General features: G+C 48.7%; 1 long non-coding RNA gene across 3 annotated transcripts; it reads left to right on the top strand.

Moving 5' to 3' along the window:
* Positions 1–6552: 6552 nt before the first annotated feature.
* Positions 6553–22048, top strand: LOC308177776. Of its 3 annotated transcripts, none has more exons than XR_013939397.1 (4): positions 6553–6635; positions 7387–7662; positions 11731–11926; positions 12324–13396. It is a non-coding gene; the product is annotated as an uncharacterized lncRNA (long non-coding RNA). The 3 variants fall into 3 exon arrangements; XR_013939398.1 differs by having other exon boundaries at positions 6577–6635; positions 7387–7449; XR_013939396.1 differs by lacking the exons at positions 11731–11926; positions 12324–13396 and adding an exon at positions 17602–22048.
* Positions 22049–22391: the final 343 nt, after the last annotated feature.

Consider the following 22391-nt stretch of genomic DNA (forward strand, 5'->3'; position numbering starts at 1 on the left):
CCTTCTAATGACTAAGCACGAAAAAAGTCCTTTTATTTTTCCTCCTGCTGAGTATCATCCTCTGCTTCAGGGCGTGCCAGCAGATAAACCAAAGGAAAGGTGTCTGGTCAGAGCCTGTAGCAAGGATTTGGCATGGGCAGAAATAGCGAACAAAACTTTTCTCAAGTGTCCTCTGAAGATGGGAGCAAAAGTGTTTTTCTTTCTAAATTGGCCTAGTTGATCTTCTAAATTCTTCTAAATTCTTAAAATGATGGAGAAGCTTAGAAGTACAATAAATGCTGGATCTGTGGTATGTTTCCTCCATTTCCTTGTGTTTTGGATGCAGGGTGCAGTTACAGGTGGTTGTCGGTGCTGGCTGAAACCTTAACCCCTCATTGTGAAAACATGAGAAGCAGCAGCCGTCCTAGTGCCGGGGAGGAGGCAGCTTCATGTTCTCCTGACCCAGAAGACCGGGTAATCGGGAGAAGTAGTGCTCGATCCGCCCCGACTTTGTTACAGTCATTGTGCCTGTTTCAGTCATGTAACTTTCCTGGTTTTCATCTCAAAACTGTATGTCTTAGCTGCATCGCACACAAGTTGTGAGATTTCATTAATATTAATGAAGCACATTACGGAAAGTTAACCATAGAGAGGAGATTCTTTAAAAGGTGAAATCATAATAATAATGATCAGAGTGTCTGTGTTGCTTGGATACTGAGAGCTGTCCTGCTCTGCTCCTCGGTACTTGCGTTTCATTGCAGTCATTTCCCCCCACCTTGTGGAAAAGGAGTTTTAAAAGAGAGAAATTATTCCATTGACAGTCATGACTACGAAGAAAACTATTTTTTTCTGAGCTTTATTTTTTGGGGGAACTTGGTCTTAGGTCTGCCAGCTGCAGGCCACAGAGATTTGTTAGCAATAGTCCACCAAAAGAGTCAAAACTGGCAGGCAATAATCCCGGCTGGTGTAGAGCACGTTGCTTGTTTGTTTGCTTGTTTGTTTTGGGAGCATCTTTTGAGCGCTCCTCATTGCTCATTTTTCCACTCTTGTCTTCAGAACTTTTGGGAGCGGTTCCCAACCAGACGACGTATCTGCCAATCCATCCGTTTCCCAGCACAGACCTTGGCCATTAATCTGCAAACACGTGCCTCATCCATTTCAGCAGCTGCACGTATTCCACAGCTTTTAGGTACGGCCTTGAAATAACGCAACTGCATACTCTTGAAAGACCTGCAGCACAAGTACACAAGCTTAAAAATAATCATGAGTGGCGTATTCAGCTAATCAGGAGTTCCGATTGTCTAGGTATCAAATCAGGCGTATTTAGTAGAATAAAGCAGGTAGTCACCACTGGAGCCTGATTACGTTTTTTAAGAGTGCTGCCTGATTAGATTAAACTTTGTGCCCTTTACGGCTGATTTGGAGTAAATGGGAAAAATCAGAGCTGGGACCCAGACACATGAGCTGGTCCAGATTTTGAGAATGAAAAATTCAGGACTCAAAAATCAGACCAGATCCAAGTTTTATACTGAGGCCCCTGCCTGCACAGTGTTCTGATTCACACTTCTGCAAGTAACAGCTCTGTGGTGTTCCTGGGTAGGAAACGCCTGTTTGGTACTGCCCTTTATGTAGAAATAAATGACTTAATCCTTAAGGACCCGCGAAGTCATGTGCCCTTCGTACTGAGTTCTCTTGAAACAAAGATGAAGTGCTGAAACTCCGAGTGGTTTAGAGGTACACAGAAATATGCATAAGAAGATATTTCATCAGTTCCTACAGTTTGCGATCCGGCATCTTTGCAGGTTAGCACATGTATTCTGTTTAAGCCTTTTGATTAATTACATAGTACCAAAAACATACATATTTATAGCTTGCAGAATTAGATAAATTCTCCAGATGTGGCTTCCTTTTAGTCAAGTAGAGATGAATGCAGATCAAAGCCTTTGATCTTTACCCTGACTAAAACTCGCTGCTGACACAAGCCTCTGGAAAATCATGCAGCAAGGGGAGCTGACCACTCTGAGCTTTGATACAGGAGCAGCTAAAACAAAACCTGTGGGAAAAAAAACTTCACAGAGGGTATGTCTATACACACCATTGAGTCTCTCCTAGTGGAAGTGGAAGGCAGTAGTCAATGAACCCTTTCTCTTAAACAACGTATTTAAATAGATTGATTTTATGCCCCAGCCCAGAAATGATTTAAGACTTTTCAGTGCATGCATATCCTCTGTGATACACGGAACTGGCAGAAAGTGTCATCGTGAGCTAGTTTATAGCCTCAATTAAGGCTATTTCCAGTGCTCCAGATGTGTAAAGCAGACTTATAGCTGAGTTCCTGGTATAGTGAAATCCCTGGTGTGTCCTAGGATCAGCACTGCCAGCTCAATGATATCTTCTTCATGACCCTTGGAAAAAATGATGAATAGCCAGAGAACTGCAAACTCAGACCGAACGCTGGCAACGTGAATGCTTGAGAAGTCGTAGCCAGCTAGAGAGAGAGCACAGTCTGAAACCCTTATCTTGTACCGCGGGCTATCCTGGCAGCCACAGCTGCAGAGCAATGCAGAACGCTGTGGGACACCTCTGCCTCTCTCTGCAGCTTCATGAGCCACACAGTGCAGCCATAAAACCACCCAGCTCTTTGGGCGTGTTGTCATGAGAGTTCTGACTCACATGGGGTCATGGGCTGTCCCCTGAGTTGTCTCGTACAAATGACACTGATACTGCACAAAAAATCCACGTATCTTTTGGTTCAGACCTGCCAACATCAGAAGAAAAAACATATTCAAGGGCACAATGGACTAGGTGACCCACAGTGACCTGGACAAGGGCCTAAAACCTACAGGAAAAAGGGTTATTAGTAATGAAGAAACAAGGAGAGTGAATGGGCTGCTCGTCCATCCAAGGGGAAAGTATAAATGGAAAAGGCAGAAAATCAAATGTAGCTACAAAAGGCATCAGGGATAACAAGAAATAATTCTTAAACCCATTAATAACAGGAGGAAGAGCAAATTAAAGATTTGTCAGTTACCTCGTAGAGAGGAAAAGCTCCTCATCACTGAAAACAAAAAGAGTTCAAGTCTTTTTTCTTCAGTCTTCAACAAAAAGTAAACGGTGAACAAGCAGCTACCACAATACTAACACAAACAAAAACATTTCAGCCTAGATTAGGGGAAAAACAGGTTAAAGAGAACTTGGATAAGTTGGAGCTTTTTAAATTGGCTGGGGCTGATTTAATCCTAGAGTACTGGAAGAACTGACCTTAGTAATCTCAGAAGTATTGATGGTGTCTCTGAATTCATGGAGGACTGGGCTGATACCAGGAGACTGATGTATTGCTTATCTGTAAAGGGTGGGAGAGGTGAGAGGAAAAGGAGCAGGAGAACTGTACAACAGTCAGCTTACCCTCAAAATCCAGAAAAATGCTGGAACAAATAATCACAAACCTGGAAAATAAGAAGATGAGCAACAGCCAATACAGATTTGCCAAGAACAAATCATGTCAAAGTACTCTAATTTCATTTTAAAGACTAACAGACCATGTGGATAGAAGGAAAACATTAGATGTCAAATATATTGACTTCTGTCAGGCTTTTGACACTGGTGATATTTTGCTTTTGCTCCCTTTGTAGCATTTTCCTTTCTTTTATAATTCCTTTAAAAGATAATCTAGAGGAAAATTAAAATCTAACATTACCCAATTTAAAGCATCCTTTCAAGCTTAACGATCCAATGTAATGTATAAAACACAAGGCAAACATCAGAACTGGTGAAGGGCTCAGGGCAAGCTTCTTCGTACCTCTCAAGAACTAATGTGGGGGGCCCGGATCACCTCTTAGGTGACAAGGTCCTCGTGTCCTTGCTACCAGTGAATGCATGGAAAGGGACAAGGTTTTCTAGTGGTGCTACGGTTTTGCTTTTCCCTTCCAGCTCAGCCTTGGATCCCCCACAAGGATATCTGGGATCAAAGGGACATGTACAGCCTCAGAGGTTCCTGCTGCTCCTCACCAGCTGAAAAAGCTGGCCACCCTCAGAGATCGCCACCTTCCTCTGCAACAACTCATCTGTCTGGAAGAAAGGAGCTCGGGGAAAGAAATGAAGACGTTACACATGTAATAATATTTCACAGCTGATCAGTAATTTTCATCCCGACGTGCTCAGGAGAGGCGGCACCGCCGAGATGCCGTGCCCTCTGCTGCGGAGGACAGCATCTGGCTGGCCCACAGGAGTTGTTTGCTTGGAGGAAGGACATCCCAGGGACCTTTTACCTTCAGGTGGTCTCAGCAAATCCCCAGATGGAGGTCATCTCATGCAGCGATGGCAGGTCTGCTGTGGACACGTCCGGAGGACAATTCTTCCCCTCCGAAGATCGGTGTCTCGGCCCCTCCGGCCTGTTGGCCAACTAATGCCCGGACAGATAAAGCATAAAGTAAGACAGATCCTGTTCCAAATGAATACCCAGGAACTCAGTTTATCATCTGGTGAGATGGCTGCAGAGGCCGTAAGATAGCTGGCTTTGCTGCAGGTAAAACATATATCAACAGAGCCAGGCCCAGTGGTTCTAGCCTGGCTCAGCTTAGGTCAGGACGTTAAAATGACTTAATTTCTTCACAAGGCTCACAATGTGGTGTTAATTGATGGGGACACTGCATTCAAGTCAAACCCCTGCATACGGATCCACGCTGATATCTCCTCTCAGTAATATGCTGCAAGCAGTTATCCAAATTTTGGCAATTTCCGCACTGAATTTTAAACCTATTCAGTTTGTAATATATGGCCCTTTTAAAAAAGGGTCAGGTTTATTTGTCTCAGTTATAAAACATTATTCTGTTGCCAAAATAATGTAACCATAGGATGATATATTACGAAAGTATGCTATTAACTATACTTGCACCTTGTACTTCTTCAAATATTTACAGTACAGCTTTCTTATGTCTGATTTCTTTGTTGAACATACTGGAGTGGTAGTTTCAGTGTAACACACAATTTAAACATTCACTCTAACTCAGTAAAGCTTGCAGAGCTAATGGGGATTAACGTGCAGATTTCTGCTATGTTGGAAAAGCAGTGAAAAGAATCAACGCAAAATGCAGCAGAAGACTGAAATTTAAAGGTCATTTTTTATTTGCCTCATTTTCTACTTAAACAGGCCAAATGTGTGATATTTTGAACAAAATATATATAATGTAGTACATTTGCGTTTGGGTGTGATGTACGTGCAGTTGTACTTAGGAGAACCAGGGCACTGGGCTGCTGGATTGCACACCTTTACGTTTGCAAGAAACCTGCAAAGTCTAACTCCAGCCTCATCACATATGCACGTCAGCAGTGTTGGAACACTCATCATGGACATTATTTTCCTTAACAGCAAGCTTCTGGTCATACTTAATTACAGCAATCACTTTTTATTCTGGTTTATGATGATTTGATACCATAAAATTTCTCTGCAGTTATTAGAGAGGTAGTTTCTCGTCAAAATATGAACATTATTTTACAGTGAAAAAAGACTCTTTGCCTTAATTCTAGATAGAATGAAAGCTGCACAGTTCCATCTCCCTCTGCCTCTTTGAGCAGTTTCTTGGTGCAAACAGTTTTATTCTGCTGGCGCACCACAGTTTGGTTTGTGATAAGCAACATTTCCCCCTTCAAGCCTTCCTTTGCATTTAATTCCTCAAGTTTCTTGTGTAAGTTACCACTGCTCCATTGGATGCTGCCAGGTTAGGTACAGGCACACAACCCTACGTGTGTACGTACGTACGTATGTACGTAATTTGAAATTTGTGGTTCTTGCCTGCTCTGTTACAAACCTACCCAACGGAAACCCCTGGAAATCGCAGCTCTGAATGGCAAACAAGTGGGACTGTGGAGAATGAATGATCATCTGTTTTTAAAATAGGGTCGATGCGATAGTATGGGGGAGCAGCGATGGGCAGAGTAGAAATATCACACAATCGCCTTTTGCAATTTAATCAGCAATTCGTATGCATCTGCCTGGCTCTGCCCATCTGCAGCTCGTGAGCACGCAGTTGAGTCATCAGCTGGACCATTAGCTTTATCTGTAATGAAAAAAGTTTACAGTCTTAAAAAGCCCTAAACCCATATGGTTCAACATCTGATTTGTTTCAAGTCACTTAAGTCACAAGTTGAAAAAGCCTCCCTTTCACATGTGCTTAGGAGTCAGGGTGTGGATTTCTGCAGAAAAAAAAGTCTTCCGTCTGCCTTTGAAGGAAGCGACTCTGCCTTTGATGTAGCCGTAAGCAACGAGGTGGCCTCGTCTCATGACACTGGTGTGGCTCTGCTTCCTTCACGGGTACCTTGACTGTTGGGCATTATTTACAGCTCGTATAGAAAATGGGAAGCAGACTCCTACAGCGCACTGCTAATCCTGGCCGGGCTGGGTTTATTACAGCCTGAAGCACGGTATGCGTGCTGTCATAGGCACGTCGCTGCTGAGGACCGGGAGGCTCAGCACCGTAAGGGACTCGGGCATCAGGTGAGGGCACTCCTGGCATCGGTGGTCCTGAGCAGCCTCACCTGGGGCATCGCCCGCACCCCCAGCAGCGCCCGGGAGCCCATTTAAGCTCAGCCCCAGGAAGGGGGGCTTGTGCTGGGGGAGATGGAGGTGTCTGGGGGCTGCTGTCCTGCTGAGAAACACGGTAGGTGCTTCTGGGGGTGGATGGGGGAGGTCTCCTGGCAGTGGAGGGAGCGATGTGCACCTTGTATGGGTGCAGCAGGGTGGTGGGAGGTGGGGGGCTTGGAGGAGCTGCGGGCTCCAGCTGATGTGGGAGGTCTGTACCTGAGGTGGTTGTGAAGTCTCTAGTAAAAAAGCACTTATTTAAGTGACATGAATGGTTAAAACATAGGGTGAGCGTAGTGTGAGAGATGCCATCTGACCAACTGGCCCAGAAATCACAGATGAAACCCAGGGGTGGCAGTATTACAAGAGAATGAGATGTCTGTAGAGCAGTCTTTTAAGGCCTGATACCTTTGTAGAGGAGGCAGTGTTGGTCACTTCACATTCAGATCTGCTGTGATGGGCCTGGGGGACCTGGGCCTGGCCAGATGCCTGTGTGTGCCCTGTCTTTCTCTGTCCCCTGCTGCAGAGAGCAGCGAACACAAAGCGTGGGGCTGTGGGCACTGAGGACCTCATGGGGGCTTTGGGGTGTGTGGGAGCTCCTGGTTCAGGGTCTGGGGCTGCTGCAGCTGCCCAGAGCTGTGCTCTGGGAGCAATGCCCAAAGGGAGGTGGAAGCAATTAGGTTCAGGTTTCAACTTGTGACAAACCCTGTATTATTTAGATTCATCGCTTCATCCAAGCTGAAATTTGAATCTAAATTTCAACAGTCCCTGCTATTTGCTGCTTTAGTTCATGTTTTCCATCCTTTCTTCCTCCTTTGCTCCCTTAACAGGCAGAGGAACACACTGTAAGCTCCTGTATGGCCATGCATTGCTCCCTGGTCTTCCTGCATCAGGTACAAGTCTGTATTTTATCTGGGGTTAATCACTACCTGCGAGTCAGTTTTGTGCATCGTGACATTGCCACTGTGCTTTGTCTGAGGGGAACCCTCCCTCTGGCTGTTAAATTGTCCGTCCGAAGCTGGAGAGTGCATTGCAGCTGAAAAAAAACACTAAATGTGGAACTGCTAATACGAAGCTAGAGCAGCAATTTGGTTTCTTATTACACGGTAAGTAAGAGTTACCTGCTCTTCTTTGATCAACGTTTTTTTCCTTCTTATAAACCAAATGTGTTGACAAATTACGTTGCTGGAAAGAAATTCAAGTCTTTGATGAAATAAAAGGGAACAAGCACATGCTGGAAGCTTGAAAATGTATTTCAGGAGGTGAGGTAGGACTGTGCATGGCTGGAGCCGTACTGAAGGTGCCTGAAAAATGTCTGTGTGGGCACCAAAGCAATTTGGGGGCAGTGTCCTGCAGCTGGCCAGGAGGGAAGGGGTGCTGTAGTAGTTTGGTGGTGATTCAAGGTGAGTCTTTGGAAAATGCTAGGTGTCTGTGAATTGTTACCCAGAAGGTTAGATAAACCCCAAACCACCAGGTTTCCATGTCTGCTTCATGAAAACCATGACAGCAGTGCCAAGGAACAAGGTACCATGAGCGAGGGTGCAGTAGGGAGCTGGGAAGTGCTGCTTTGGGCCTGGGCTTCCCGAAGGCCAGGGGCTTTTAGATCCTAACACTTTGCTTACTGCATTTGTCTGTGGCTGCCCCTCGCATCCTCCCTGCTCCGAGTTCTTCCCTGGGGTGGGGGAAAGGCTGAAACCGGCTCTGTGCTGGGGTCGGGTGAGTCCTGATGCAACCAAACACCTCTGCCATCAGCATCTCCAAAAGCTGCTGCTTTCCTAACCAAAGGCCCGTGATTGAGATTGGCATTAGTGAAGTGTGTGCGGCCTCCCCAATACTTAGGGACCTGTCTAAATCTTAATCGGAGCCTAGCAGGTGGCTCTGGATGTACTTGCCTGTGCAGGACTCTGGTCTCTCCTTGGCTGTTGCTGATTTATGAGTGTCAGTGACCTCTTCTAGCAAATCTCGCAGCACTTTTTATCAGTTCTGAGTTTGCCACTTCACCTTAATGAGCACTAATTGACCATTAATTAATCAATATTACAGTGAAATTATCCTTTTTATAGCAGTACACTCAAATTAATAAGAATTAAGCCCTAAGGAATGACAGAAAAATCTTTAGCATATTTTTCCAGTAGTTCCAGCCGATGAAGCCTGAGGAAGACACAGCGTGGTTAAATCACTGTGCAGCGGTTCTGGATGGCAAAAGATGGTGGAAGGAACTGTCTTATGAAACTAAGACTACTTATTTTGAGGAAAAGTGAGAGATCCTGCTCTGTATGTGAAAACACTCTGGAAATCACCCTTTGTTATTTGTGTCTATAGTTGCTAGATGTCATCTGCAAGGCACATTGTGTTTAATATGCACGAGTCAGGCTTGGGCTTGAAGATTGTCCACAGGAGTGGCACAAACACAACAAAAGTCATGTGTGCACATGTGGGTCTGCGTTGCCTAAATGTTCCTCTTCTGTTGTCATGATCTGGGACAAACAGTGAGTGGAAAAAGGCAGCGTGTTCCCAGAAAGGCTGAGGATGTGGCCAAAAAAAAGAGACTTGGAGTATGTGCCAGAGTGGAAACCGCTGTGGTTCTAGATAAACTGTCAGGTGCAAACGGGTACAGCTGGGGAACCTGAGGGCTGGAGTCACTAGCTGGAGAGCTGAGACACTTAGGAAAATGCTGCTAGGACTCCTGTAATGTCCAAGCACCTTTTAAAAAAAATCTGTTTCTAGCTAACAAACTACATTTTGGAGTAAGTACAAACTACATAGTTCATGCTAGTATTTATTTGTCTTGCCTGTAACTATTTCACTGGCATTCTGTAGTTGAGTTAATTTCATAACTTACCTAAGTGGGATGCTCAAAGGTAAATGCCCCGTTTTGTAACATGTACGTGAGGCTCACAGGTTTGTTGTGAGCATGGTCTTACAAAGTCTATTGCTGGAGAAGGGGGTTTCATCATGTCCTAATGTGTTAGATGCAGATTTATCCTGTTTCTGTGGATATATATATACACATATAAAAAAATAAACTAAGGATGATAATTAAATTGATTCTTTGTCATTGACAGTTGAGTGTTGGCAATTATAATTTGGAGGTTTCCCTGTTTTTAGGTGCCTTATTGCACAGGCTTTTTCCACCCTTCAAGGCACTTCTTTGCAAGTCTAAAGGCAGCTTTGCCAAGGGGCTTGAGTTTTCATTGCCTTCTGCTGAAAATAGCAACTGGTGTTTGAAAATTTGACTATTGAAAACTTTGAAATGATAAATGGGAGCTGGACAGCATCTCCACCAGAACAGTGTTTCCAACTGGCTGTGTCCATGCATGAAGAGGTGGGAATGTACTCAGAAGATCTCACTGAAGTGACACCAGTGATGGTCCCAGTGTGTTCAGACTGCTCCCACCCAGACCATGGTGCTGGTGGGTGTCAGGCAAAGCAAGCAGCCCAGCCAAGCGTTCACTCTTCCACTTCTGCAGAATACAGCCTAAGTTCTTTGGTTACCTGAACTGATAAATCTGGAATAATTTATCTGAGGTCAATGAAACCCAGCTGGAATGCCACCAGTGGAGGCAGGAGCATACCAATTCTTTCCCCGGTGCATTTTGTCCTCCCTTGTGTTGGGAGCCCAGTTCGGGATATTCTGTCCTCCAGCTCCGCTGACTGACATGCAGAAGACCACGCTGGTCAATCAGGCAGACTGCAATTAGTGGCAGAGATTTACAGTTCCTCTTAATCTCCCCCCATGTGGCTCGAATGCACTCGATGGCAGCTCTGGGAGAGCTGCTGCAGCCCCTCAGCTTTAAAAGATGTGGGTCTGTTTGCTGAAAACAGCCGAATCAGAGCTGAAACATCTCACCAGGAACAAGGATTGCTTGACAAGGTCGGGGTGGCAAAATACTCTTTGTGGTATTTATTTATTTTTTTTGCCTGAGGTGCATCTCTTTTGCTGTCAACATAATATATCATCTGTCCGGCAGTAATAGCAGTGGAAGGGGATTATTGACAGCTTCCCTGCTTCTTTATTCCTTCCCTCTCATCACAGCCACCGGCACAGCATGGGAAAAGACAGTACATGAAGTTCCTTTGCTGTCTCTTTGCTAAATTAACCTCCACAGGGATTGGGATTGCCCTGAGGAGAAAGGGGATTAGCCCTTACATCCCTTTGATCCTGCGGGAGTCCTGAGCCTCCTCCAGAGGCCTTCTTCACGTGTGGTGTGTGGAGAGATGTCGGTGGGCTCCTTACGGGGCTCTGGAAAGGAAAGTGAACTCCTGCACCCCGGGAGGTGGCCGGGGCTCAGGCTGGGGCCTGAGGACCACAGCACTGGCAGCAGGGGCCTGGCCAGGTGCAGCGCTCTGCTCCTTCCCTACTCGCTGCCCAAAGACTCTCCAAACTGGCAGGATTTGAACTTAAAAGTGAGCTCCAGAGCTGTGCTGCTCCCTCCTCAAGGTGTAACTTCCCCGTGAAAGGGAGATTCAGCCAGCAGCAGCCCCAAGGCTCCCGAGGTCTGTGTCTGTGGGATGGGTGCTGCCATCCCCATGAGCGTGCTTCAGGCCTGAGGAGAGCACAGCGCCTGCAAAAGGCCTGCGAGGGCTTCTTGCAGCTTCCTGTCGTTATCTCAAGCCTTCATCTCTAAAATGCGAAGGCTTCATAGACTTTATATTCTATTAGTGTAACGCCAAATGTCCTCGTTCTTCAGGTATTTATAGCAGCTTACACAGCTCCCGTAATAACTTGCAGTGGCTCAGCACCTCACGACAGAGCGTATTGTTATCCCCCTTTCACAGGTGCAGAAATAGGGCACACAAAAGCAGCAATTTCTGCAGGATTCCCCACAACCCAGCACAGTACTGTGGCTATCAGGCCCAGGAGGAGCAGAAGCCTTTCCCTTGGCCTTGTAAGGCTGTGGGGTACCCCAGCTGTGCCCGCAGAGCCCTAGCGCTGTGCCCGCAGAGCCCTAGCTCTGTGCCTCAGTTTCCCCATCCACAAACCGTGCAGTATAATAGGTTAACCATTGCACTGAAGTGGCATAAAGCTGAATTATTTCCCGGTTCGCCTCATCCCCAGCACCCCTCACTGAGGCTGGGCCTCAAGCTCTGGGGAAATGGGTTCCCCTTATGCAGCCGAAGCCGTGGCAATATGGAGAGGGCCTTATGTCATGTTCTCGTTAATCCTGCCCTAGGAATGCCTGCTGCTTCCAGCCACAGCATCTTGTCCTGCTCGGCACTGAGCATGCACGTAACAAACTGTTCTGCTCTGGGACGGCCGCGGTCCAAAGCCATGCCTGCTGCACAGCATTTTGCTTCGGCGTATGTACATCAAAGGGCCGTAAAGCCTTCGGTGTAGATGTGCTGCGCAGATGTAATCGTAGAAAATTGGTAGGTATGAAGGCAGGACGCTTTGAGAAGGATTGCGTTTAGTGCAGCTCTTTATAGCCAGGGCCTTCATGTGCTGCGGTTCGTGATGGTATTTAGTTGGATTAAGTTGTACCAACATAAACAAAGTAGTAATGAGACAGTTACAGTAAGTGGAGTACACAGCACTCGTTTGGTGACGGCTGCAGAGGTGATGGCAGCGATTCAGGCGTGCTGGGTGCCCTGGTGCCACCCCGCTGTGGGCGAGCAAACCCGTCCCAAAGCCCAGGGGGCTGCTGTGAGTGCTGCTGATGTGCAGGAGACCAAGGGTTTGGAGGGAAAGGTGAAGCTGCAAGGATAGAAATAGAAATAAGCTCAGATTACATCTTTGCCGTGTTTTAATTGCGTTGTTTAATTCCAGTTTCTAGAGCTCTAAGACGAGACATCAAATGGAGCGTTAAAATTGCTTGCAACCAAGCTGCAAGTCTCAACATCAGAAGGCCTATTACACTTATCTGTGACCTCCTTAACACTAAAACCACCACATTATTATTATTTTTACATCTTCGGATTATTATTAGGCTTCTGAACTCTGCTGCAGCTTGATTTATAGAATCTGCTTAGTCACTGGCGCTGCTGCTGCGCTGCGAGGGAGGGATGGATGCTCCGCGGTGCTCCAGCAGAGGCTCCTGCCAAGCAGCAGCCGGCGCCCTGACGGATCACTGGAGGCTGGTGAGCCTTCCTCAGCCCGCCGTGGCTGTGAGAACTAACCTGCTTCTCTGTGAAAGCTGGGGCTGAAAACATTCAAAGCCCACTTAACAAATCCCTTCCTATCAGTCAGCTCGCATTTGTTTCTTTGCATGGAAAGGGATCGTTGGTTTTGCTGCTCAGCTCACCACGGGCGCTGCCCGAGGAGCCGGGGAGCTGCGTGTCGGTGGAGCTGGGACTCGGGTTTTGGAAAAGCAGCTCCAGTGAGAGAAGCAATAAACGCTGCTCTGGGGCCGGGTGTTACAGGAACCTCCTGCTGTGTCCTGGAGCACTGCAGGGGTGTCCCGGCGTGTCCCTTGGAGCGCTCTCTCTGCACCCCCGGCGGCTGTGAGCTGCAGAGCTGGGCTTTGCCAACCCAGACGCTGCCCACGCTGCTTGCTGTGACCCGACGCACCCGGGCACGCACCTGGGGCAGAGGCTACGGGACAAGCCCTTACACGAAGGGTGCTGTTTCTGGGTTTTACAAGCACCAGGGCACGGTAAATGCTAGTAACTTACTGCTGTCTACAACCCAATTACAAACCTCTTTCTTTTTGTTATTTGCTGAGCAATGGCTGTGCCGAGCTCTTTATAAAGCATACACAAAACCTCGGCCCCATGCCGCATGGGCCCCACGTGGGTCGGGGTGATGTCTTCTTCACCTTCTCCTCGCTCAGACCTCGCTGTTGTGCACGTGACAAGAAAAGGAGTGGGGGGGAGAAAAGATCCCAACCACCTTCATCCTGATTTCTTTTGTGGATAGGTTTAAGGCTCACTAATGAAGTGTGCCAGTTTGCAACACGCTGCTATCTCGGAGATTTAAATGGGATGGTTTAAAGAACACCCATTGCTTAAGTAGCTTAGCCTTTAATTTCTTCTGCACGGGAGTAAGCCATTGTCAAATGTTTTCACGGAGCTACCAGAAGAAAAATAATGATTCCACTTGGCAGAGTCCAGTGGACAAAAGGTGTCAAAGGTATAAAGTCCTAAACTGCCGAAAACACTTGAAAATAACGGATTAGTTCTTCTCTCCTGACTCAACGCCTTTATTCTTTCTGACGTGATTTTCTTATTGCCTTTGCTCCTATAATGTGCTGTGGTGACTCACAGTGAAAGGTCTGAAATAATGTTTTAGTGCTGGAAGTCACCAGATAACCACTATTCATCATCCAGTCTCGCATGGTTACAAATGTTTAGAATATAGCCAGAAATGGGCTGTAATCGATAGGATGGGATAAAATGAGAGCTGGAAGGGACACTGAAAGGCATGCACTAAGGAATTACACACCCAGAAAACAATGTTCCGTGCACATTGTGGAAAATGGGAATGACATACGATAATCCAGTGCTGCACATGGCTATTTCATGGGATAGCTGCTGCCACAGCGGCGTTCTTTTACCTTTCTCCTGCTCAAATAGCTGTATGTGCTCACATCTGCAATGTTGAATCAATATTTTCAGGTATTTTGCAACTTAGCCTCCAACCACTGCTGGCACTGCCTGGTCTTTACAACTGCAAGGCTCAGTCCATGTGGAGCTGGGGGCTGCGAGCGTGCCGCGGCGGCTCTGACCTGTGCCAGAGGAGGGGATGCTGCGGGCAGGGGAGCAGAGGCATCAGCACGGATTGCAGAAGGAAGGTGCCACCTCCTGATAGCCCTCTCTGTTTGGTTCTGAGCTTGGCAGCTTGGTCAGGCACCTAGGTGCTGCCTGCCAGAGCAAGGAGCCCATTCCTGGGGACTTTGCATCGTTTCTTCTCCTAGCAGGGACGTCTGAGGACCATAGTCTAAGCAGAGACGTGAAGGCTTAATAATAAACCTACTGACTTAAGGCATTTGGGGGCATAAATGCAATAGACCTTCATTTTGTTGAGCCTAGTGCTGGCCACATCCCCTTTGCTGAAAGGAAATCTAAAGCAAAGAAGGCCCAAAATGCAGCAAAATCGAGAAAGTGTAAATAACGAGTGCTGGCTGTACAACATCTCCCAGTCCTGTCCCAGGCTGTATCCATTTCTCAACCGTTGCCTGCCTTCAGCCCAATGGTAAAGTCATATTTATTTACTTGGCTCCACTGCGTTAATGAAAAAGCCACTTAACAAAACAAATACAAGGAAGGACATTTGCAACCAATTATGGTATTGCTGATCAGTCAAATTGCGCTGGAAATTACATGTTGGAGTTCGTTCTAGGCAGCTGATCAATTACCTGGTAGCTTGGCATTGGTGCGCGGTATCAGCTTAATAAATCAATTTAATTTCAGCCGCCGTGCCAGGATATATATGTATATTCAATATGACATCAATATTATATAATGATGGTTAAAACTAATTGGCCGAACGCTGCGCGCTCTTATCTGCCGCGCAGCCCCGCTGCAGCCCAGCAGCGTTCCAGCAGTCTCGAAGGCAGTGTGGAATTTGGCTGGCTATTCTTTAAATATACCCCTGGGCATAATTTAAAATCGTGTTTCTAAAGCCTTTCTTTTTTTGCGACCACAAGGGAAGTTAGCACTCCAGCGTATAATTCAGGGCTGACCGAATTGCCAGCTAGCTATCTGCTTAGAGGGGGAAGACTCGCTGTGCGCCCCGGCTCCTGGCGAGGCCAGCAGAAAATAGCCACTTTCTCCTCGGCAGCAGATGTACGCCGGTGCTGGTTTATGCCCAGCTTCCTCCTCCTAACTAGCGCTGACATTTCAGCTCTCATACTACGGGTTTGTTTTAGAAGTGAAGGCTGAAAGCACCGGGTTCTGCTGAAAACAGAGTTTGCTCTAAGTATAGGGAAGGAGGGAGGTTTCTGACCGTCCGGACACGTCGTGATACGAGAGCTTCTGGAGGTGCCGCTGGTCACTCGCTTCCGCGCACAGCAGCAGCGGTGTCGGTGCTTTGTGCTCACGTTTTGCACCATTTCTCGGCCCTGCCTGTCCGGCAGGAGCGTGCCGGTGTCGGTACGCGGGTGTATGCTGGGTGCACCGGCCCTTGGTGGGAGCTGAGCCACGGCTGCGCTCGGTGCTTGCAGAGAGGGACAGAAAGACAAGCCCTGCCCGTGGGGGTGTAGGTTTGTTGGGGTGATGCTTCCCTGAGAGCAGAGGTGGGGAATAAGGAACAAGGCAGGAATACTAGGTAGGGAATAAGGGATAAGGTAGGGAATAAGGGAATAAGGATGTCAGTTCATCCCAGCCATAGCCGAGGCTGTGTTGGTAGTTTTCTGGGCAGGAGTGCATTAAAAGGAGAGTTTTGCATGAGGAGAAAGGGGCGGCTGCTGAGATTTGTCTGGAAGGTGTTCCCAGCCTTACGGGAAAGCTCGGGAGGAGGCAAGTCTGTGCTGAGGGACGACGCTGGTAGAGAGACGGTGCGGGCTGGCAGGGCAGAGGTGATGGTCGGCTGCACGGCAGGGAGGTTACAGGCTCAGCACGGTGAGAGGAGAGATGGAAAGGTGTCAGGAATAAAGACAAGGGGAGAAGCTTGTAAATTGTGTAAATGCAGGACCCTCCCCAAAGAAGGGACCCAAGGCCATGCTTCAGGTCCCTGAAATGGCACGGCCGAGTAGCACAGCCTGCGGGCTTGCAGAGAGGGTTGGAAAGCGTGAATTGGATCCATTCTGTAGCTCTGTGGCAGTCGTCTCGAGATATTTGAGTATTTTTCCAATTTATTTTTTGACTAATGGATATTCACTTTTGTATCATTACCAGTCATAGTAACTTAGCATCACAAAATGTGTGTGGCACCCTGGCTTTGCAGTCAGCCTTGTTCTTCATCATCTGACACCAGCTTCATACAAATGAGGTTTCTCTTGATAGTTCCAGAACTTCCCAGCAGAAAAATGCTACGAGAAAAGTTTGTCTTGTGGTGGTTTATCCTTTCTAGCTCTGGCCATCGCTCAAATCAAAAATGGCAGTGGTCTGTGGAAAAAAAAGTAATAATTAAAAAATATATGCTTGCTTGTATTTTTCCAAACCACCAAGCCAGTTTACCCATTCCTGAGAAAAGACGCAATCACGTAATGCTTTCCCTAATGTCAGAATGCAGAATAATGCCTACACCAGTTTTTCAGAGAAGATTGTTATGGTTTTCCTGTCAAATACAGACGATAATCAGCTGTTCCTTTCTGCCACCCCAAATATTTACATCTAGAAACGTTAAGTAGAATACTTGCTTGCCTGCAGTTATTTGCTTGGTTGGAGAAGATCTTTTTGTATCATTTTTTTTCATGTTAGAATTCAAAGACTGGATGTAGAAAAGTTGATGTGGATGGGGGGTTTGGATCTGTGTATCCAACCCGTTAAATCTGGGGAGCATCGTATCCCAGGGTGGTGTGATGGGAAGAAGGTGTGAGATCCTGCAGCCAGAGCAAGCTGTAGCAATACTTCCTTCAGGTTCCATTTCCTTTAGTAGACACGAATAACAGAATAATCCAGATTTGATCAAGAGCAAACACGGATTTCTACAAAACAGTCCCTTCTTTGTGATTCTCTTCAAACCGAGAGCCGTCATCGTGCTCTGTTTCAGCTCCCAGCCATGCCAGCAGCAACCGCGTTTCTATCTGCAGAGAAACCTTAGCCTGGCTTTGAGTTTGTGTGTTTCCACGAGCTCCTAAACTGCAGGCGGGGTGGACAGCGAGGAGGGAGGCTCTGCTGCTGCTGCCCTCCACCTGGAGGGGAAGCACCCACCACGGGAGGCGAGGACGGTGCGGTACAGAAGAGCTTCTTTGGCTCAGGTTTGGGGAGGTTGGTGGACAGAGACCTGCCGGGAGCATCTCTGGAAGCTGACACGGGACCTCAGCTCGGTTCTCCTGGTGTAACCGGGTGGACTGCTGATGCCTGGTGGGGAGGGAGCGGGTCTGGGAGCTCGAGGCGTCTGCCCCTGACACTTCTCTCCAAGGCAGCTGCGTGAGCGTGCCAGGAGCTCTGACACTTTGCAGAAGTCCCCGTGTAGGTGTGTGACAGCTCTTACTTCCTCTCAGCAGATGGCTGGAGGTGAAGTGATGCTGAGGAAGGTGAAGCGATGCAGCCTGGGACCCCAGCACCCACCGAAACACGCAGCTCCTGGTCTCACAACGCAGCAAGCCAACACCCAGACCTGCAGCAAGTCCGTCTGCTGAGAAGCAGAGCACCAAAAAAGCCCTAAGGCTGGTCTCTGCTTTGGGCACACGGGTGCCACACGAGGATGGGCACCTCCAGCAGCACTGGCTTCAGGTTTTTCTCCCTGCTATCCCATCAGGAGCACGTTTGCATACGGCAGCTGGGTGAGTAACACCTGCCTCTGCAGACATCAAATGCGAGAAGTATTTTGTGGTAAACCTGTTGCTGCTCTGGGGAGGGAGGATATGCTTTGCTCAGAAAGCCAACGATGAAAGCCTTTGTGGCAACATCTGTCCTTTGAAAGTGACTGAGCCCAATTGCCTGCACAAGCAACTGTTTTATTATCAGAATAACTGATCTACCAGAGCACTTAACACCACTGCCTGCAAGAAACGGAGCCAATGCAAACTGCCGTCGTGCTGCCTTTTGCTGGTGCTGCTGAGAATCTGAGCCTTGCTTCGTCAATATATTGCTGCTAATTGCAATAAAATGCTGCCTTTAAGGGATTCCCCTATATTGGTCGCTGGTTCGAGTGGACTCAGGCTGGTAGATGGTGAAAATCGCCGTTAGATGGCTAGCCTGCAGCTACATGACCCGAAATGGCTGCATTTGCCCAATTCCTAACCTAGAGGTCTGCAGTGACGCAGAGCTGTGGTTGTCACCGCAGCTCTAAGAATAAAGTGGGTTTGCGCCTTACGCGTCTGTCTGTGGATGAGGCCATTACTTCAGGGCCCGGTGGGGATGTAGCTGGTGGATGGACTCCGGACCTGGGGGCTGGATTATTCCTGACTCCGGCCGCTTGTAACACTGGAGTGAATCTTTGCGTGCTTCTGTTTTCTGACATGGAGATAATAATACTGGTTCTTGGCTGAAAAGTGCTATTAAAGAGCCACACTGCGATTATAATGGTTATTTTGCAGGCTGAGCAGCGTGCAGGGGCTGGCAGTGCTTCTGCTGAACTTCCTCAAGGACCGCGTGTGTTTGCACAAGGGGAAAAGAAACTGTATGGCAGGATTTTCTCGTATGCAAGCTGAGGAAACAGATTATCTGTGAAACGGCCAACAGTTTTTATTTACTGTGAAGATCTGCATCTCACTCCCCATTTCACATCAAGATAAAATTCAGGCATTTTGTTAAAATGGTAACTTAATGCTCCAGAGGTTTAATTACCACCGCTCTGTAATCAGAATCAAGACAGAGTGTGGTCTGCAGCTCTGAACTTCAACAAGAAATGCAGCTCTCCTCGAAACAGTCAATAAAAGGAAGATCTACAGCGTGCGCTCGGCTTTTGTGGTCCTCTCCATAGCTGAACTTGCAACTCTGCTATCGCCAGGCTTCCTTTTAGTCATCAGGTTCTCCCTTAGCGGCTGTCAAACTCCATAGCTCCTTGTTACTACGTTTTAACTTTGTCTGTGGCTCCTACATGTGTGCGTGGCGCCGAATTAAGGGAGCCTGCAGCGCCGAAGATTGATTTTCCTTTATTTCCTGTATCAGCAGAAAGCACTGGTCTGAGCTAGTCGTAATAGCGGTGAATATTGAAACTTCGTAAGGGCCTCGTTGGGAGAGAAATGGTGTCAGAAGGCAGATGCATCTCCTGGATAGTGCCTAATGCGATCTCTGGCAGGGGCCTCCGCTCCGTGAGACAAATGTCGATGCTCCTGCCCTGAAGTGCTGATGTTTGTCTTCCCTGAAGACTTCAGGACTTCCAGATCAGGCGTAGGGCTGACCTCGCTCTTACCCAGTACCGTTTTCTCTCTGCAAGGTTTTTCTTTTTTTTTTTCTAGCGCATTTTCTGGGCAAGGGAGGTCTGGCTTCAGACTCCTGTGAGAGGTGCACATGAGCTGCACATGCTTTGTATTTTACTCATCATTTCGCACCTCACGTTTTTAGTGAGCGAAGCCTCTGTCCCCGTCGCAGCCCCGCTCCAGCCTGGCACCCCGGTGGCTGCGCCTGGGTGAATCCAGCCAGCAGAGGTGCTGCCGTGCTGTGCCCTGCACCGGGGCCTTTACCTCTTGGGGTGCTCCAGGGCCGGTGACAGTGTCAGCAGAGCTGTTCCTGCTGCAGCTGCGCTAGCAACCACAGAAGTCGCCCTCCAGAAGACTCTGCTACAGCTTCTGCTCTCTGCAGGGGTTAGACTTTCTCATAACAACCAGCCCCCTGTAAGAAGCAGCACACTTTGCATCCCGCCCCTACTGACTCGTGGAAATAAGAGATACCCTGTTAACAATCCCTGTGCAAACAGAGCGTTGGCCTGGCTAGTGCCAGCGCTTTCCATCCAGGAGTATTTGTTTTTCCGTGCTCTTAGTCTTATAAATTGAATTGAGGCTGATAAAAGTGACTTCCTGAATATTGCATAACATTTTGTGTCTGTCGGGATGCAAGACAAACAAACCCGACCTTGAACTTGGAAAGTTTCCTCGCAGCAGGTAAAAGCTTCCAAAAGTCTGCGCCGCCTCCTCGGACTGGGGAGGCGCTGGGGGGGCGCCTGTGTCTCCTCACTGCCCGGTGCCTGTCCCCAGGGACGGCTTCGGGTCCTCCCTCGGTGCTGGAGAATCCCCTGGAAAAGGCTGCGGTAGGAACACAGCATCAAGTCCTTGCTCTGGAAAGGAGGCAGAGGAGAAATCCTGTCCATCTCTGGCACCGTTTAGCCTTTAGGGATTAATTAAAGGCTTTTTCAGTTTTTCTTTCAAACCTCACAACATTAATCTCTGCCTCACTGAATAGGGAAAAGAGAGAGGCATTTTCTCTGGTGAATCACCAGGCTGTTTCAATTTTCAGTTTTACATCGCAGTAAGATTTTTTTTTCCAAGGGGAATACCACAGGAAGGCCAAACTGCAACTTCTCAGCATCAGAGCGTTATATCGCTAAACTGAGCTGAAAATCTGCGTGGCGGGCAAAACAAATAGTCCCTAAAAGCAGTCCCCCCTTTTCTTTGATGTTCTTTTCCCTTCTTCCCTGCCTGTGGGTGGAGCAGGTGAAGGTTACCGCAGAGAGCCAGTACAGGGTGGGGACCGGGGGACAGGGAGCCTGTGCATGATGGTGATGCTCGAGGAGCCGGAGGCTTCCTGCATCCGATGAGCTGCAGCTCTGGGTCCCAGGACTGGAGCCATGAGACCGATGGAGCTCTGGGGCAGCAAAATCCATCCGTGACTCAGGCTGGTGGTGGTGGATGCGATGGGGAGGAAAGAGACCACCTGGCTCTGGGGACTCTCTGGCTGTGTTGTGTTGTCTTCTCCCCCCACCTCCTTCCTTTCAGGTCTTTCCAAGAGAAAGACCCCAAGACGCGTGAGATTCACGCAGATTTCCAAGCACCCGGTGCTGAAGAAGCACTTGTGGGCTGTGTCCTGAAGAAGCACCGTGGCTCCTGGCTCGCTGGCCCCCAGCTCTGACCACACACCGTGCCCTGCCTGGTGGCCCCCCAGTCCTCCGGCTGCAGCGTGTCTCCTGACCCCGTTACCTACTCCCATGTGGATTTCAGCTTCTTAGACTTGATTATTTTAAACCTCTTCTATCTGATTACCAGCAGCCCAGCCGGGGCAGGGATGCGGCTTCCTGGGGGATCCCCAGCAGCCCCGCAGGAGGACAATTTGCTGCGGTTGTGCTACTGGAGAGGGCTGGCCAGCAAGGAGAGGGGGAGCACCGTGGGGGCAACGCACGCCTTGGGTGATGCCCCCTGCTCTCCTCGTGCTGCACCCTGGCAAAAAAAGAGGATTTCCACCTTGCTGCGCGTGTGGGCACGGGGATGCTTCTGGAAGCGGAGCAGGCCGGCGATGGCCAAGCAGCAGCGCAGCGCTGTGCCTAGCAAAGCAAGGCAGCCCCGTGCAGCCTTCCCAGTGCTGCCTCGCTCTTGCTTTTAGGTTTTCTATTGTCATCCTAAAGCTGTCCTCCTCCTCCTCCCCCCTCAGCAGGCTGGAGAAGCCTCCAGCTGGCCTGGGAGGCTTATCAGCTCTGTCTGGCTGGGTGTTAACGCGCTATTTGCATAAGTACCTGGTCCCAGTCAGATGCTCTCTCCTTTGTGGTGCCTCCATTTGTTTATTTCTGCCGGGGCAGCGAGGCTGGAGGCGCTGGGCTCGGGGCTGTTCCCCAGGGCAGATGCCACCACCCCGAGGCACCGTGCCACCTCCAGGCCCACAGCCTCCCTCTGCTCGCCCTCTTCTGCGCACCCCGTGGGACCTGCGTGGAAATTAAACGCGGAACTCGCTGCGTCTTGTTTGCTCCTGGCTGTCAGGATTAAAATTAAATTGCACCCCCCCCCTTCACACCTCAGCAGCTGTCCCTGTCTGGTGGTCGCGGAGAGCAAGGCTCCTCCTGGGAACACCGTCCCGGCCTTCACTGCAGGGCAGGCCGCTGCAGCCGGCAGGTGGCCGTGGGATGGGCAGCACCAGCTCCGTCTTCCCCCTGCCCTTCGGTGGTCCTAAGCCGAGATCCTTAAAGCCCTTCCTGACCCCAGGCCCCAAGGCAGGCTGCCAGGCTGACTTCAGGGCGAAGCAGCCGTCGCTCCGGCCCTGCTCCAGGCGCTGCTCGTGACCGCGGAGTCACCTCCTCGGGCAGGAGCGAAGCGGCCTTGTTGCTGCTCGTTAGCTCCGAAAGGTTTTTCCATCCGTAATAAGAAAGTCATTAACGTTAAACTTCCCCTGCCAGGTACAATTGATTTGAAGATTATAAGCGCTG

Source organism: Anser brachyrhynchus (genome assembly GCF_964034855.1).
Source record: "Anser brachyrhynchus genome assembly, chromosome: 14".
In the NCBI taxonomy this organism is placed as follows: domain Eukaryota; kingdom Metazoa; phylum Chordata; class Aves; order Anseriformes; family Anatidae; genus Anser; species Anser brachyrhynchus.